This window comes from Paramisgurnus dabryanus, chromosome 20 (genome assembly GCF_030506205.2).
Source record: "Paramisgurnus dabryanus chromosome 20, PD_genome_1.1, whole genome shotgun sequence".
Lineage (NCBI taxonomy): Eukaryota > Metazoa > Chordata > Actinopteri > Cypriniformes > Cobitidae > Paramisgurnus > Paramisgurnus dabryanus.
In genome coordinates this window covers 12,084,383-12,099,017 of record NC_133356.1, presented here as the reverse complement: position 1 = coordinate 12,099,017, position 14,635 = coordinate 12,084,383, and the positions used below count along the sequence as shown (strand labels likewise).

The window sequence follows — 14,635 nt, the reverse complement described above, 5'->3', positions numbered from 1 at the left end:
TTTCCGATAGATGGTTTTTGTCCTTTCAAGTAGTTGTTATCACGCTGATATATGTTCACGTTTTCATTTTTTTGATAAGTTTTATTTTAGCTAGTAATTTAATGCTATGGAAACAGGGCGTGTCATTATGATTGGCATGGTTGAATTGGTCGCGCGAGCGTTTGTGCGGAAGTTTGATACCGCGGCTCCGCCTCTGGCTCCACGGACGATTCCTTCTGCGCATGCCTTGGCTCCAAACTGACGTTTTTACGTAACTTGGCGTCGACCATGGTCGGACATTTTTGGCTTCAATTTATTACAATGGAGGGAGGCGACGTCGTGTCGTCCACCTTTTTTACGGTCTTTGGTAAAAACAGGGTGATTGTAAAATACATTTTATTATTTAAAACAGAGTACAACTTTTATTAGAAATCTTCAAAAAGATTTATAGTAGCGACACACTCTGTCTGAAAAAATAGTTTGTGGGATTTCAATCAGATTTTTTTTATTAGTGTAAAACAAAGATAAATTTTTAACACTTTCACCATCATTGACGAGTTAACTTGCATCGTCAATTATGAGAAAATGTTTTCCTGCCAATGACTAGTATTTTCGACCATTGACGAGTAAACTGCATTGAGTTAACTCCTCAATTATGAGATTTTTTTTCCTGTCAATGACTAGTATTTCCAGCTTTCCTCAATACTGCTTTTATCCACAGGGTGGTGCTCTTTTCCTTAACCCGGAAGTAGCGCCTCATGTGTAAGAGTAATGCTGCGTTCAGACCAGCCGCGGTAGAGGCGTCAAGCGCAAGTGATTTCAATGTTAAGTCAATCTGAAGAGGCGTTGACGCACGTCTGGAGGTCTTGCGGCGCAAATGAGGCATTTATCGTGCGCAGTAGACGCAATTTTGCATCTAGTTTGCGCAAATGGGATGAATTGAACTTGCCTGAGTTGAAAAATTTGAACTTTGGAGGAAAAACGCACCACGTTAACCAATCAGGAGCTTGCTTTAGTAGTGACGTGATTATAGAAAGCAAGCGGAGTCACAGAAGCCCCTCCCCTAACTTGAATTTCCTCTTGAATGTCTCGATGGCTAGAATTTTACGCTCGGCTTAATAAAGCGAGTAAACTCAAAGGGGCGGTTTCCCAGACAGTGAAAAGAAGACTAGTCCTAGACTAAAATAAATGTAAGAGCTGTCCAAACTGAAAACAACTTGCACTGACATATCTTAAAATACATCAGTGCCGTTTGTTTTGCCTCAAAATGCACACAAGTGATGTTTTTAGTAAGGTATGTTTGTTAAAACTAGTTATATTTCCTAATTAAACTAAGGCCTAGTCCTGTCTTAAGCTAATCCCTGTCCGTGAAACCACCCCATAATGTTCAAGCGGCAAACTAGACGCGGTGGACGCGAATTTGATGCCCTAAACGCGGCTGGTGTGAACCCACAGTAAGAACTCAGTGTACTGTATGTTTTGAGGATCGCACTGAATGGGATGTCTATCAAAAGTCCTTCACAAAAATGCAATTATCTCATCTTTTTGTGAAAATCATGAAAAATGCTGGCGCTGGCTGGCAACTTAAAAAAAAAATGCTGGTGGCGAAAGAGTTAGAGAAATTTGTTCCCAATATAATGAAAGTGAATGTGGAGTGTGCCAAGCTCTAAAATTGCTTAAAAAAGCTTTTAAAAATGATCAGTATGACTCTTGAAAAATGCATTCTCTAAAAACAAGTGTGTTTAACTATAACAGATCTTTTTATTTCTCTGTGAACTATTCCTCTAACATGTGTGCTTTGCCAAATCATCAGCAATAGCACTTTCATGACAGCAGATGGATTCAGATGTGTCCAACCATGTCTGGGTTTGCCCGTGTGGGTGGATACTGGGCCTGTAAAATAACACTCACAGGCTTCCCATTTGAAATCTTTCTGAACACACTTTGACATGATTGAAGTAATTATCCTCAAAGCACGAGACATGACAGAGGAACAGAAAATTGTCGGGGATAGATGGGGGCGGTGAATCAACCCAATTACATCTGGAATTTTGATTCAAAGGAACACCTCAGTTTACTAAGGAATCCAGTTAGTCCCTAGATAATGAATGTGGGTCAGCGATTTGCCCCCTTCCACACGATACGTTGTTTATCCATCTGTGCCATGGTGTCAGGGAGGGTCCCGCTCCCTTGCCACATCTCTGGAGCCAACCACCCTTGATTGGGTCCCTCGTGAGGAAGCGATTAGCACTCGTGATACTCTATCCGTCTCGCATCACACTCTCCTTAGTATAGCTCTTATGTTATCTGATGTGCGTTAAAGCCCCAAATCCCCCCCTCTGTTCATTGTAGCAGTGTCGCCCACTCTAGAATAGACCCTTATCAGCCACTGTGACTGATCTCCCTGATTGGTGAAGTGGCAAAGAGAAAAAAAGTGTCCTGATTAGGGGCAGAGGTCGCACGTCTGTGACAAAACTACTTACCACCACACATGTCAGTGAATCAGTGTGACCCAACGAATGGGAGTCCAACACTGCGGTGGCCACGCACTTTATGTGCTCCCCGTGTTGTGTGTAATCAAGGATCTTTTATTGATTTGTCACGATGCGAAACATCTTGAGGGCAATTTGGTTTCTTCATTATTTTAACGTAATTGGTTTTTGATATTGGTGTGTGTGTGGGCCTTTGAGACTTTTAGAGGATGTTTTGAAATGAAAGCTGCTTCTCAAACACAATTAAACAGTAGAATTCATAAGTATTTATAAGTTAAGTAAAAAAAATAAGTGAGCAATAAAAAATTTGCCTTTTTTACAAATTAACAATAGACGTGACACAAGCTGAGACTCAAAGTGCTATGTGCAGATCAGTAGTTGCCAATTTATAATTATATTATTATCTGTATATCTATATATATATATTTGTCCAACCATCTTTACATTTATGTCTGTCTGTCTGTCTTGGAATAGACTTGGGTACCCTTTACATGCTTTAATGAGAACCTATGGGCTGTAAAAAATGCAGCATTTTAGTATCAACTAAGACTAGTTAAAGGTATTTAACTTAAAGGGACACTCCACTTTTTTGAAAATATGCTCATTTTCAAGCTCCCCTAGTGTTAAACATTTTATTTTTACCTTTTTGGAATCGATTCAGCCGATCTCTGGGTCTGGCGGTACCACTTTTAGCATAGCTTAGCATAATCCATTGAATCTAATTAGACTATTAGCATAAAAATGAAACAAAAATAACCAAAGAGTTTTGATATTTTTTCCATTTAAAACTTGACTCTTCTGTAGTTACATCGTGTACTAAGACTGACAGAAAATTAAAAGTTGCGATTTTCTAGGCGGATATTATGGCTAGGAACTATATTTTCATTCTGGCCTAATAATCAAGGACTTTACTGCCGCGTAATATCACTACGCCTGCTGCAGCCATGTTACAGCAGCAAAGTCCTTGATTATTACGCCAGAAGAGAGTATAGTCCTAACCATATCTGCCTAGAAAATCGCATCTTTTAATTTTCTGTCCGTCTTAGTACACAGTTATTTGCTCATTTTTTTAGCGTGATGCTAATGGTCTAATCAGATTCAATGGATTGTGCTAAGCTATGCTAAAAGCGGGTAGCACCATACCCGGAGATCGGCTGAATGGATTCCAAAACGGTAAAAATCAAATGTTTAACTCTTGGGGAGCTGGAAAATGAGAATATTTTTAAAATCAGTGAAGTGTCCCTTTAAGTTACGTCAACTATTCACAGGTCAAAACTTAAAATATTATGTTAAATTGACTTTACTAAATTGTTTTAACTTCATACTGCATTAATTGTTAAGTGTGAATATCTCATTTTCATGTAGATAAAAGCTTTTTGTAAATTTAAAAGTTAAGAAAACATAATATGTCATAATAGCTGTATGATGTATTTGACACTTTTAACTAAGAAGATATTGAAATGACAAAAAAGATTAGTTATACATAGTTAAACATCACTGCAGTATACTTTCATGTACAGTATTATGGGAAAATCTTCATGCTGCAGTTTTTTGCAGTCGCCGCTCTTTTATGCCTGTAAAACATCTGCGAAAATGCCTATTTGCAGTATTGCACCGGGAATTGTTATTCTTTCAAATGCATCAACCCACAAACATAGCACATTGCTTTATTCCTTGATAAAAAGGAGTTCATTGTTGTGTTCAGCTCCAGAGGGACTTTAATCAAAGCCCATATCAAGAGCATTGTCTTCCCTAATTGCCATCCCCCTGATGCCAGTGCTAGAAAACCAATTAACCCCTAACTTAAGACATTTGGTATAGTTTCCAAAAAATACAAATAAAATAGCAAAGTTGGCAACAGAAGAAAATGCAAAAGTTAAACTCTAAATATAGCAGCGAGCAGTCACAATAGTCACAGGAGCAGAGTCCAAAATTAATACTTACCAAGCACCAAGTAGAAGTAAAAATTGGCTTTTGTAAGGAAGTAAAATGCCAGCTGGCCAGTAAGCTTATCTGTCTTGCTTCATATTATAATAATTGGTAATAGCGTGACCCTTGCTAAAGTAACGTGAGACTCAGATAAAATCAAGCAAAGGGGTCCTGGGTTGTTTATACAGTAGGGGACCTGGGTTTGATGTATGCACCACTTGGCACCTCTGTACTGTTAAAAATACAGTTGCCAGGCTTGAAAGGGATTCTTATTCATTTGAGAAATGTAGAAATTGTTCATTCTGGACCCTGTTCACGTGAAAATTTGGTGTATAATCTTTATAAAGTGTAATACTATTAAAATAGTGGAGTATAAACCTTTAAAACCAAAATCAGACTGACATGTGCACAGCTTATTCTATGGATCATTGGATAGCAGGAGACCTTTAACTTTTATTGTCAGGCAGTTTCTTTGAATCCCTCTCTTCAGTTTTACTCAAAGCAAAGCTCTCTCTCTCTCATCTCTTTCTGTGTCTCAGGTTAAAAAAATATATCTTGTGTCCTGCCTGGCTTTATCTCTTGACCCGACAATATCACCAATGGGGCGTCAGATACACAAACGTGTTTTCTTTTCTCCTGCCTTGCTATCGTTTATCGAGGTGAAGACCTCCATCTGCGGCAAGCCTTAAGAAAGACAAGACTTTCTCTTATCTCTGGGAGATTTTAACTGCTGTTGTTTTGCTTTCTAATGACCCAAGGTCTTGCAGAAAGCTGACTCTAATGTAAATAAAAGACGATGTTTCTACTGTATAGGACTTTGAACTTTGGGTGGAGTGAAGGGTCATGAGCGTTAAATGATTCTTGTTAAGTGTTTTGACGGTTCAGGCATTCCACCCACTTTTGACTCTCCCAGGGTTTCATAGCTGAGGTCGAGCAGTTTACTGTCATCGAACCACAAAACACAACAAAATCCAAAACGTAAATTTGTGCGGTCAGCAAAACACGGCTTTCGATTCGGTTGCAACCATAAGTAAATGTCCACTTAGTTTTAAATAGACATGCCAGTCGTGTATATCTCCTTTATCTAAATTTGATCTAAACTAACTTTAAGTGCCCATAAACAAGCAGAGTCAATAAAACGTAGGGCATCTTTCTACTTTTAATTATAAATGTCATTAAATGATCATTGGGATCTTGTTCAGTTATGTCTACAAAACGTGCTGCTTAGATATTGAACACATCTTGTAATTACCAACAGGCTGTGTGTATGGGACAATATGTTGTACTGTCAGGTTAACTGCAAGACTCCCACACAACTGATCAAAATAACTTTGTTTCCTTTCTAGTGAATGTAGCATGCATCTGATTATAAACATTGTTTTGGGTTGGGTTCTGATTGGCTACAGTTCTTGTAAATAATTCTTCCTGTCCTTGGCTGGTTCTTGTTGTAGAACATTTTTTTTGGCATAGTAACTTTGGTAGTGTAGAGAACTTTGATGTTTTCATCCAGAAGGGAAATTGGCTCATTAACATACTGACTATAATGATTCCACCTGTTTAGCACTAGGGTTTAAATAGACCACCCAGACTAAACACAGCATTTTAGTTGCAGTTTTTATACCTTTAGGAAGGAGGTGCAGGATAATCTAATGAAAAATATACTGAAATTAGCCAGACATATCGGTGATTTATATAATTGCAAGTACAATTGGTGTCCAAAATAATTTTTTTCTGTTTTTTTCAAATTATTGTTTTTAATTATTTTAATAATTTGGAACTCATTATCATGGATCACAATATGTTAGCAGCCATAACAATATAATATTTTCTAATATTAACCATTAAAAATATAACTACAATGTAAAAGGTATATAATTAAAAAATATGTTGTAATGTTACTTTAACTTATAAAAACAAAGTGTAAATTATTTAACTTAATTTAAGTTATGTCAGCTTATCACAAGTCAAAACTTAAAATAGTAGGTTTAATTAACTTGCATAACCAAGTTGTTTAAAGGAAAACACCACCGTTTTTCAATATTTTACAATGTTCTTACCTCAACTTAGCATTTATCCTAGCCCCATTCATTCCTTAGGATCCAAACAGGGATGAATTTAGAAGCCACCAAACCCTTCCGCCATACAATATAGTTCTCATTTTTTTTTACATTTTTTTGTGCCACCATACTTACTCGTGTAACTACTCATGTAAAAGTCTTTAAATAGGGAAATCATAGAAATGTGTGGTGGCTAAATTTATCCCTGTTTGGATCCTATAGAATGAATGAAGCTAGGCTAAATGCTAACACATTTACAATGGGCTGTACAAAGATAAAGTACACGCATTGAAGAAAGATAGGTATGTATTCATTCGTCTAAATTGCGGTAAGAACATAGTAAAATATTGAAAAACTGTGATGTTTTCCTTTAAACTTGTTTTACAGTGCATTTAAAAAAAGCTGAAAAAAAACTTTGTATACCAAATGTCCCTTCAATTATATAATAACCCATATGCACTTGACCATTGATTTGGGATTTTTCTGAGTTTATCTTAACTAAAGAAAATTTGGAAAGGTCAGAGTTCAAACTCAGAAATGGACTTGACAACTCCTATTTATGTTGCTTTTTTTAAAAGTTGCTTATGAATGTAATGTAAAGTTTCAGATTCTCCTTGTTGGAATGTCATGTCATGTTCTGTGCTTGAATTATGGCTCCTCCTCCTAAGTTGTGGAACAGTAAGGTCGCTTGACCTTGCAAAAAAGCAATTAAGACCGTATGTGTTGCCAGCATCATCCGTTAGCCTGCAGGCATTAATCGCAAGCACTTGGTGGGAAAATGTGACTCCATTGAAATAACATGACTATTAAATAGTTTTTTAAATTGCTTTTTCACACTTTGATGCCACCTTTGGCTAGCTAATGGTTTGCTCATATGCCATGCTAGAATTTGCACGTTTTTGTATGCGTGCATTTTGTAAATTGCCTGTGAGACTGTTTTACAAAACATGCACATCCACACAAATGCATACTTTACATGTTTTGTTTTTTTAAGACACTTTAGACCATATATATTTGTATACATGATAGTTATTTTTACTGATTCACCACTATGGCACGAAAAGCTCTGTTTTTTTGTTAAATAACTCTTTAATCTGATCGGTTGTTTCTTTCATGTCAAATTCACACGTGCATATAAACAGGTTTCAGTGTTTTGTCCCTGTTTGCTTGCATGACCCTTGCATTAGTGTTCCACTACCTATTCCTTGATTGTCCTTTCATCTTGCGACTAGTAGCTTGCTTATAAATCATCAATGCCTACATATGATTTTACATGTGCACCTGCTGCTCTCGTTCGCATTGAGAACTAAAACACCACACCTGCCACTTAAGCTGCGACCACATCCGTCCCCCAATTAAAGCCTGAAATGATGCAAAAACACATCCCTTTGTCCCAACTCGTACTAAAACATCATGCACATGCAGTTGTCAACAGGTGAAAGGCAGCATGTGGATGCATCTAATGGATCTCAACAAGGCTATTTTACTCTTTGATAGGGATACTTGATGTAAGCACATGAATGTGTATTATTTTGAAGGGGAGCGTTTTTAACCACAGTCCCTGTGTGCTTGTTCACAGATTTTGTACATGGGAGCCTGAAATAGACTTTGCTATTACACTCTGGTCCAATTGCTAGTTGATGGATGGACTAATTGATGGGAAATTATTATCTTTAGTTTTTAGGCTACTATAGATCATCAGAGTTTTTAATATAGAGATCATGGTGTGTTATGTGTCATTGATAAGGCAGGTTGTTAGACAACTACTTTGGTGTTCGAACCTTCTTGGAGATTTTAAGATCCACTATGGCACATACAGAGCCAAATTGGCATACTGTATACTTTGCTTTTATTATAAAATTTGGAAAATTGTAATGATAGAGTGGAGAAGTTTTCTAAATGAAATCATCCTACATAATGGAAAGAGCAATCTGTGAAAATATAACCTTGATATCTTTAATATTGACAGAGTACGACCATGTCAATGAGTAAAATCAAACTTTGTTCCTCCAAATCTCATTATTATATTGTGAGACTGTAGCCTGGATTTCACAGACTTTTGTAATGTAGCCACCCTTTGAATAGTTTATACCTCTGCATACTTTTAAAGAAACCTATAGATCAAATTTTTTCAAAATCATGAGACGCATTACAGTGCATCCACACTTCTGACTTGTACAGTGCATATATTACCAACATATTCATGTATTTGATTATGTATAAGTCAAAGCATTTTATTTCTGACACATTCATTCAGGTGTTGGACAAGGTAGCAGTTCTACTGTCACATGTCAGATAAAGTGTGTTGATTCTGCCACTGATGCTGTGCTTCTCTACAACTGATGAATCATTCATCTGTGTCTACACACATAAATCTCACCGTTGCCCGTCGCCATCGGCAACCATGTCATTAGTTAGACAACGGCATCACTTGGGCACTCACTAGCATTGTGTGCACAGACAGAGTGTTTAAATTTTTATCAGCAAATGCTTGCCCACACACAAATATCATTCTATATTATATACTTCAGCATTTTAATATTGTCGTTAATATTTTAAATAATATTGCATTTACCATAGGCGTTTCTTATTAGGAATTTCTTGTAATTTGTAATAGAGTTATTTTATTTAACTTATTCCGCGCCATATTTTTTTTTTTTTTAAGTTGCCAGCCAGTGACAGCATTTTTTTTTAGGATTTTCACAAAAGTTTAATGCCTTCCAGAAAATGTTCTTTAAATATATAAACACCCCACTATGTTAAATTAAAGAACAGACCATCTGCTTTCAAAAAACCCAACGTTTCATCCTACCTTCATTTGTTCTCTCTTTATCACCTCCCAAATATGGGTAGGTTTCTTCAAACATACCAAATTTTAAGAAAAAAGCTGAGATAATTGCGTTTTTGTGAAAATTTCTGACAGAAATCTGGTGGATAATAGTGGAAATATGGATTGCAGAAAAAACTCGTCAGTGGCAGTAAAATAGTTAAAGGGCGCATATTGTGCAAAATCTACTGTTACAAGGTGTTTAGACATAAATGTGTGTTGGCAGTGTGTGAACACAACCACCCTACAATGGAAAAAAATCCTACCACTCCTTTTTTAATTCCCATTAATCGCAGTCTCATTAGACTTGCTGTTTTAATTCCCTTGTTAATGTGATGTCACATTGCCAAAGCCCTGCCCACGGCCACTGACTGACTTTACCCAAAGCTTTTCTAACTGTGTTTGCTAGCACATTGTAGCCCTATATAAAGCCCATTTATAGTCGTGCGTTGACTCTACGTCATAGGTCATCCGTAGCCTGTGCTTAGCTCTGCGTATCCTGACGTGCACCTCCCAATTTTTTTTACAGCGCGTCAGTTCTACGCAGACCACAAGCGCTGTGATTGGTCCACCAGAACCCCTACCGTCAGGTACAAATTTCGGTTTGCAACGGTGAAAACAAAGATGGGCTAAGTTGACAATTGATTTACCTCAAACTGCAACAAAAGTCGCTGTTTATTTACTTCCATCATTGCTGGTCTTCTCAAATCATACACAACAAGTTGTTGTTTCTTCTTCGTTTGTGGGTTAACTTGCCAAGCTGCTTCTGCATTGAAGGTCACGCTGCTATTGTGGTTACACACGTGGATACTGCCTACCAGCGGTCGGCGCGTGTGTTTGCACGTCGATGTGGACGATGACGCAAAAGTATAAATGAAAACCGACGCGGAACCTACGCCGTCGCGGCTAAGCTGTAGGACCTACGCACAACTATAACGATATTTTAATTCGGCTAAATATATTATTGTCCCAGACTATTTTTAAGCATATTTGCATTTAAAGGCATATAGGGGCATTTTGGACATGCTCAAACAAATTACCTTTGGGGTATTTTAAGCTGAAACTTCACAACATCTAGGCACACCTGTAACCTTTTTTACATCTTATAAAAATGGGCATAATATTGTCCCTTTAATTGTTTGTCATACCAAATAAGGGTATCCACAAACGTCTCCAAATGCTCCCAAACAATAGCTAACCCCCCACACACAGGCACACAACTGTATTACTACTAAACTATATGATTTAGTGAAACATGGATGAAATATCGAAGCACCCTCTACTGTCTGGTTACAGGCAAGGCTTTATTAGATTGCACCGTTATTTCATAACAGTTGCGTTTTCAGCGGATGATGTACAGTATTGAGCTTTCTGCAGCAAGTCTAAATGTTAACAGACACTCGATCACATTCCAGTGCAGTTTATATCTTCCAGTAAACACCTGAGCAAACTACTTCAGTCAAGCTTTCATTCTCGTGGGAATTTCCCTGTTGGGACTTTAAAACAGTTTTCCCTTTCACACATTCTAACAGTAAACAACCATGATCCCAGGAAATCATGATCCTAGTAATGATGTTTGTGGAAGGCCTGAGTCATTTGTTTGATATACGCCAACAGTATACACAATTTTCTTGTCTATGCTTGTTCCTTGTTTGCCTCTCATCTTATGTATAATGTTTGCACTTTCATTACAAGTGCTTTCCGCGCTTACGTTGGTGTGTTTTAAAATATGTTTATCTGTGACTTGAACCTCCGGTTTAGAAAAATACTAACACGGCTATCGATTACATCACCGTGGAGAGGAGACATAAGCAGGTGTGTCTACCTCTAGTTTGACCTATGACAGCATATCATTTGATTAAGAAATCCAACAAAAGTCCAGTGTGACGCAGAGGCAGATTTATTCCAGTGTTATCAAATAAAGGTTAGTGTAATAGTAAGAAGTGCAGTGGTTTATCTGTCTCTCTGACACATCATTGCTCTCCAGTTGAGAAGCAGCAGACACGTCCTCCCTCCCTTTCTGGGTCAATCACTGAGATTTCAGACAAATCTGAACATTCCTTTTTAAAATGTCACTTTGAATTTGGCTCGTGTTTGGTCCTACGGGTCCCGAGCCTCTTGCCCAGTGGGAGTCATTCTTGTTTTGGGTGGATGAGTTGTCCTGTTGGTTTAGTCATTGGTCAGTTCTCGCATCCTAAAGCTTTGGGCTGTGGAAAAAATTCATCCTGACAGTTTATTATCAGAGTGCCTAACCGTAGTCTCACCAACAAACCACTTCATAGACCTAGCATGGTAGTCACCCATGATCCTTAAATGCTGGTTTGATCAGTCAAATCGATGTCCGCTATTAACATTTTCAATTAAGGACCTGTTTTAAAGGGACATTTTCCACTTTTTTTTGAAAATATGCTAATTTTTCAGCTCCCCTATAGTTAAACATGTGATTCTTACTGTTTTGGAATCCATTCAGCTGATCTCCGCGTCTGGCGCTAGCACTTTTAGCATAGCTTAGCACAATCCATTGAATCGGATTAGACCATTAGCATCACGCTAAAAATAACCAAAGAGTTTCAATATTTTTCCTATTTAAAACTTGACTCTTCTGTAGTTACATTGTGTACGGAGACCGACAGAAAATAAAAAGTTGTGTTTTTTTTTTTAGGCATATATGGCTAGGAACTATACTCTCATTCTGGCGTAATAATTAAAGACTTTGCTGATGTAACAGGGCTGCAGCAGGCGTAGTGATATTACGCAGTGCCCGAAAATAGTCCCGGCTATTAAAAGTAACCAAGGGGACTGTTTTCGGGCAGTGTGTAATATCACTACGCCTGCTGCAGCCATGTTACATCAAGTCACTGATTATTACGCCAGAATGAGAGTATAGTCCTAGCCATATCTGCCTTAAAATTGCAAAATTGTTGATCTTAAGTGACGATGTAACTACAGAAAGTTTTAAATAGGAAAAACATAGAAACTCGGTTATTTTTTTAGCGCAATGCTAATGGTCTAATCAGATTCAATGGATTGTGCTAAGCTATGCAAAAAGTGCTAGCGCCAGACTCGGAGATCAGCTGAATGGATTCCAAAATGGTAAAAATTAAATGTTCAACTCTAGGGGAGCTGGAAAATGAGCATATTTAAAAAAGTGGAATGTTCCTTTAAGAAAAGGGCAGATCAGAACAAATTATATTACTTTGTGCCTTCTGTAAGATTTATTCTAAGTGGATTCCTATAAAAGTGACCAATATAAGTATTTAGCCTAACAATGCCTCATGTTTAGTCCATCAAAGAGACTTTTAGTAAATGGTTACATTTTTTTATTATATTATTTATTTAAATGTTCACCTGGAATAAATTCAACACTAGAGTGGAAAGACAAAATGGCCGCTGGTGGATAATAGATGGCTAAAGAGATCAGCTCAGACTGATACGTGCCCATATACTCAGAGCATTTGTGGGATCTTTATCACAGAGATGAACATTAGCCTGTCTGGTGTGCAAAGCATTAACTCAAGCATGGGATTAAATAGATTTAGGGCATAAAACGATTAGGTTCAATGCTATTAGCTTTAAATAGGCTAGAGTTAGCCGCAGAGCCATGGAGTGTGTAGGGGAAAGCTGGATACCTTTCGATGTGAACCGATTCAAATTGTTTTAGTACTCATTTAATTTTAAATTCAGAAGACAATTCTCAAGCGAAGCATGCAGCAGATGATCGGTACAGGTAAGAGACTGGGATCAAAGTTGTATTTTAATGATGGAAGATAACATTAGCATTTACTGAAACATTGTAACCTAGTCTTAAAATGCCAGCATCCATTGGAGCCAGTTAGTATAGCTGAAGAAATATTTATGTGCAAATATCATCAAAACAGTTTCTTTGTCCGTTTATCCGTCATAATTACAGGCTTTGTATTGTCAAAACTGGCTGAAAAAAGTTCACACTTTCTAGAACAAGACGCATTATCCAAGACCCTTGGTATTTACATACTCTGACTCACAGTAAAAGCACATCTTATCTCCAAATAGAAAAGCTCTTTGCAGCATCTGTTATCCCCGCCTATGTCATGAGCAGTAAAAATGAAATAGAGCGGTTGAAACTTGAGATCAGGATTTGTGCGTGGTTTTGGGGGCAGCATTGTGCTGTTTGACATCTCATTGGCGCTTCAGATGAGCAGACACAGAGCAGGAGTCGTGCCCTTTAGCCATACCGTAACCGACTGTCAGCCTTTGGGTGTCTCTCAAGGGGCTATGCTAGTTAGCGCTATCTGTCAGGTTGTGCTCGGGCCAACAAACGCCGTGTTTCTGCCCAGAGATGTGGTGGGGAAGAGGAGAACTCAAGAGAGAAGCTGTCATCTATTTTTCGTCTTTCGCCTTTGTTACTGAAGAAAGCGAGGGCATCTTCTCTTCTAGATATTCAGCTGGTGAAGGGTATCCTGGAGAATGGTGCATCTGTCTAGAGAATGTCACTTTTATGCAAAGCAGAGACCGCTCTCAGGAGGCCGAATGCATTCATTCATGCCGTTAACCCCACGGTACCTCCAACCCTCCTGTCTGGGGCCGACACGTTACACGTAGGTACACACGCGCACACAACCGTGTCTGTGTGTGTGTGTGTCTCTGAGGGACTCGGTTGAGCTATGAGAGGTGACTGAGCGCTGGCGTATGGGGACCCTGATCCTATGAGGGGCCCCTTCATGCTTAATCAGCCAATTATGTATCAGCCAAAAATCATTTACTGACTTTCATGTTGTTGCAAACCTGGATCCATTTCTTTTTTCTGCTGAACACAAAGGAAGATATTTGTAATGAACAGAAGCACCATTGACTTCTATACAGGGTTCACGGGTCCTTGAAATCCTTGAAAAATCAAGGCCCTGGGAAGTTTTTGAAAATATACATACATAGATACAGGTCATTGAAAGTGCTTGAATCTATTTTATGCAAGACATTTTCTGGGAAAAAATCCATATTATTCCCTGTGTAGTGTAAGATAATATCATAAAAATTCTAGACTTTTTAAGCACACGTGCTAAACTGTTCGCTTTAAATGCTTATATCTTCTGTATGTGAATGTTGATTCATACCAAAAAGCTTTTTTGCATAGTTGTGTTTGACACATGAAAACGTCTCGGGTTAAGTATGTAACTGTTGTTCCCTGAGAGGGAACGAGACGCTGCATCTTCCTTGCCATACTTCCTGCGTCCCTGTAACGTCGTCTTTGGCAATATTTCAGATAGCGATATAATTCCTGGCTCCTGCGTCACCCTGTCTTTGTCGTTAAGCCTCACCATTGGTTGAATTTGATATACACATTCAGACGCACTTAACCCTGGAAGCGTCCCCAA

The 14,635-nt window shown here is 38.1% G+C and overlaps 1 protein-coding gene across 6 annotated transcripts in view; it reads left to right on the top strand.

Moving 5' to 3' along the window:
- The window catches only part of macrod2 (mono-ADP ribosylhydrolase 2), a 690,444-nt gene that overhangs the window by 164,581 nt on the left and 511,228 nt on the right, over nt 1-14,635 (top strand). The gene's annotated exons all lie outside the window — the stretch shown is intronic.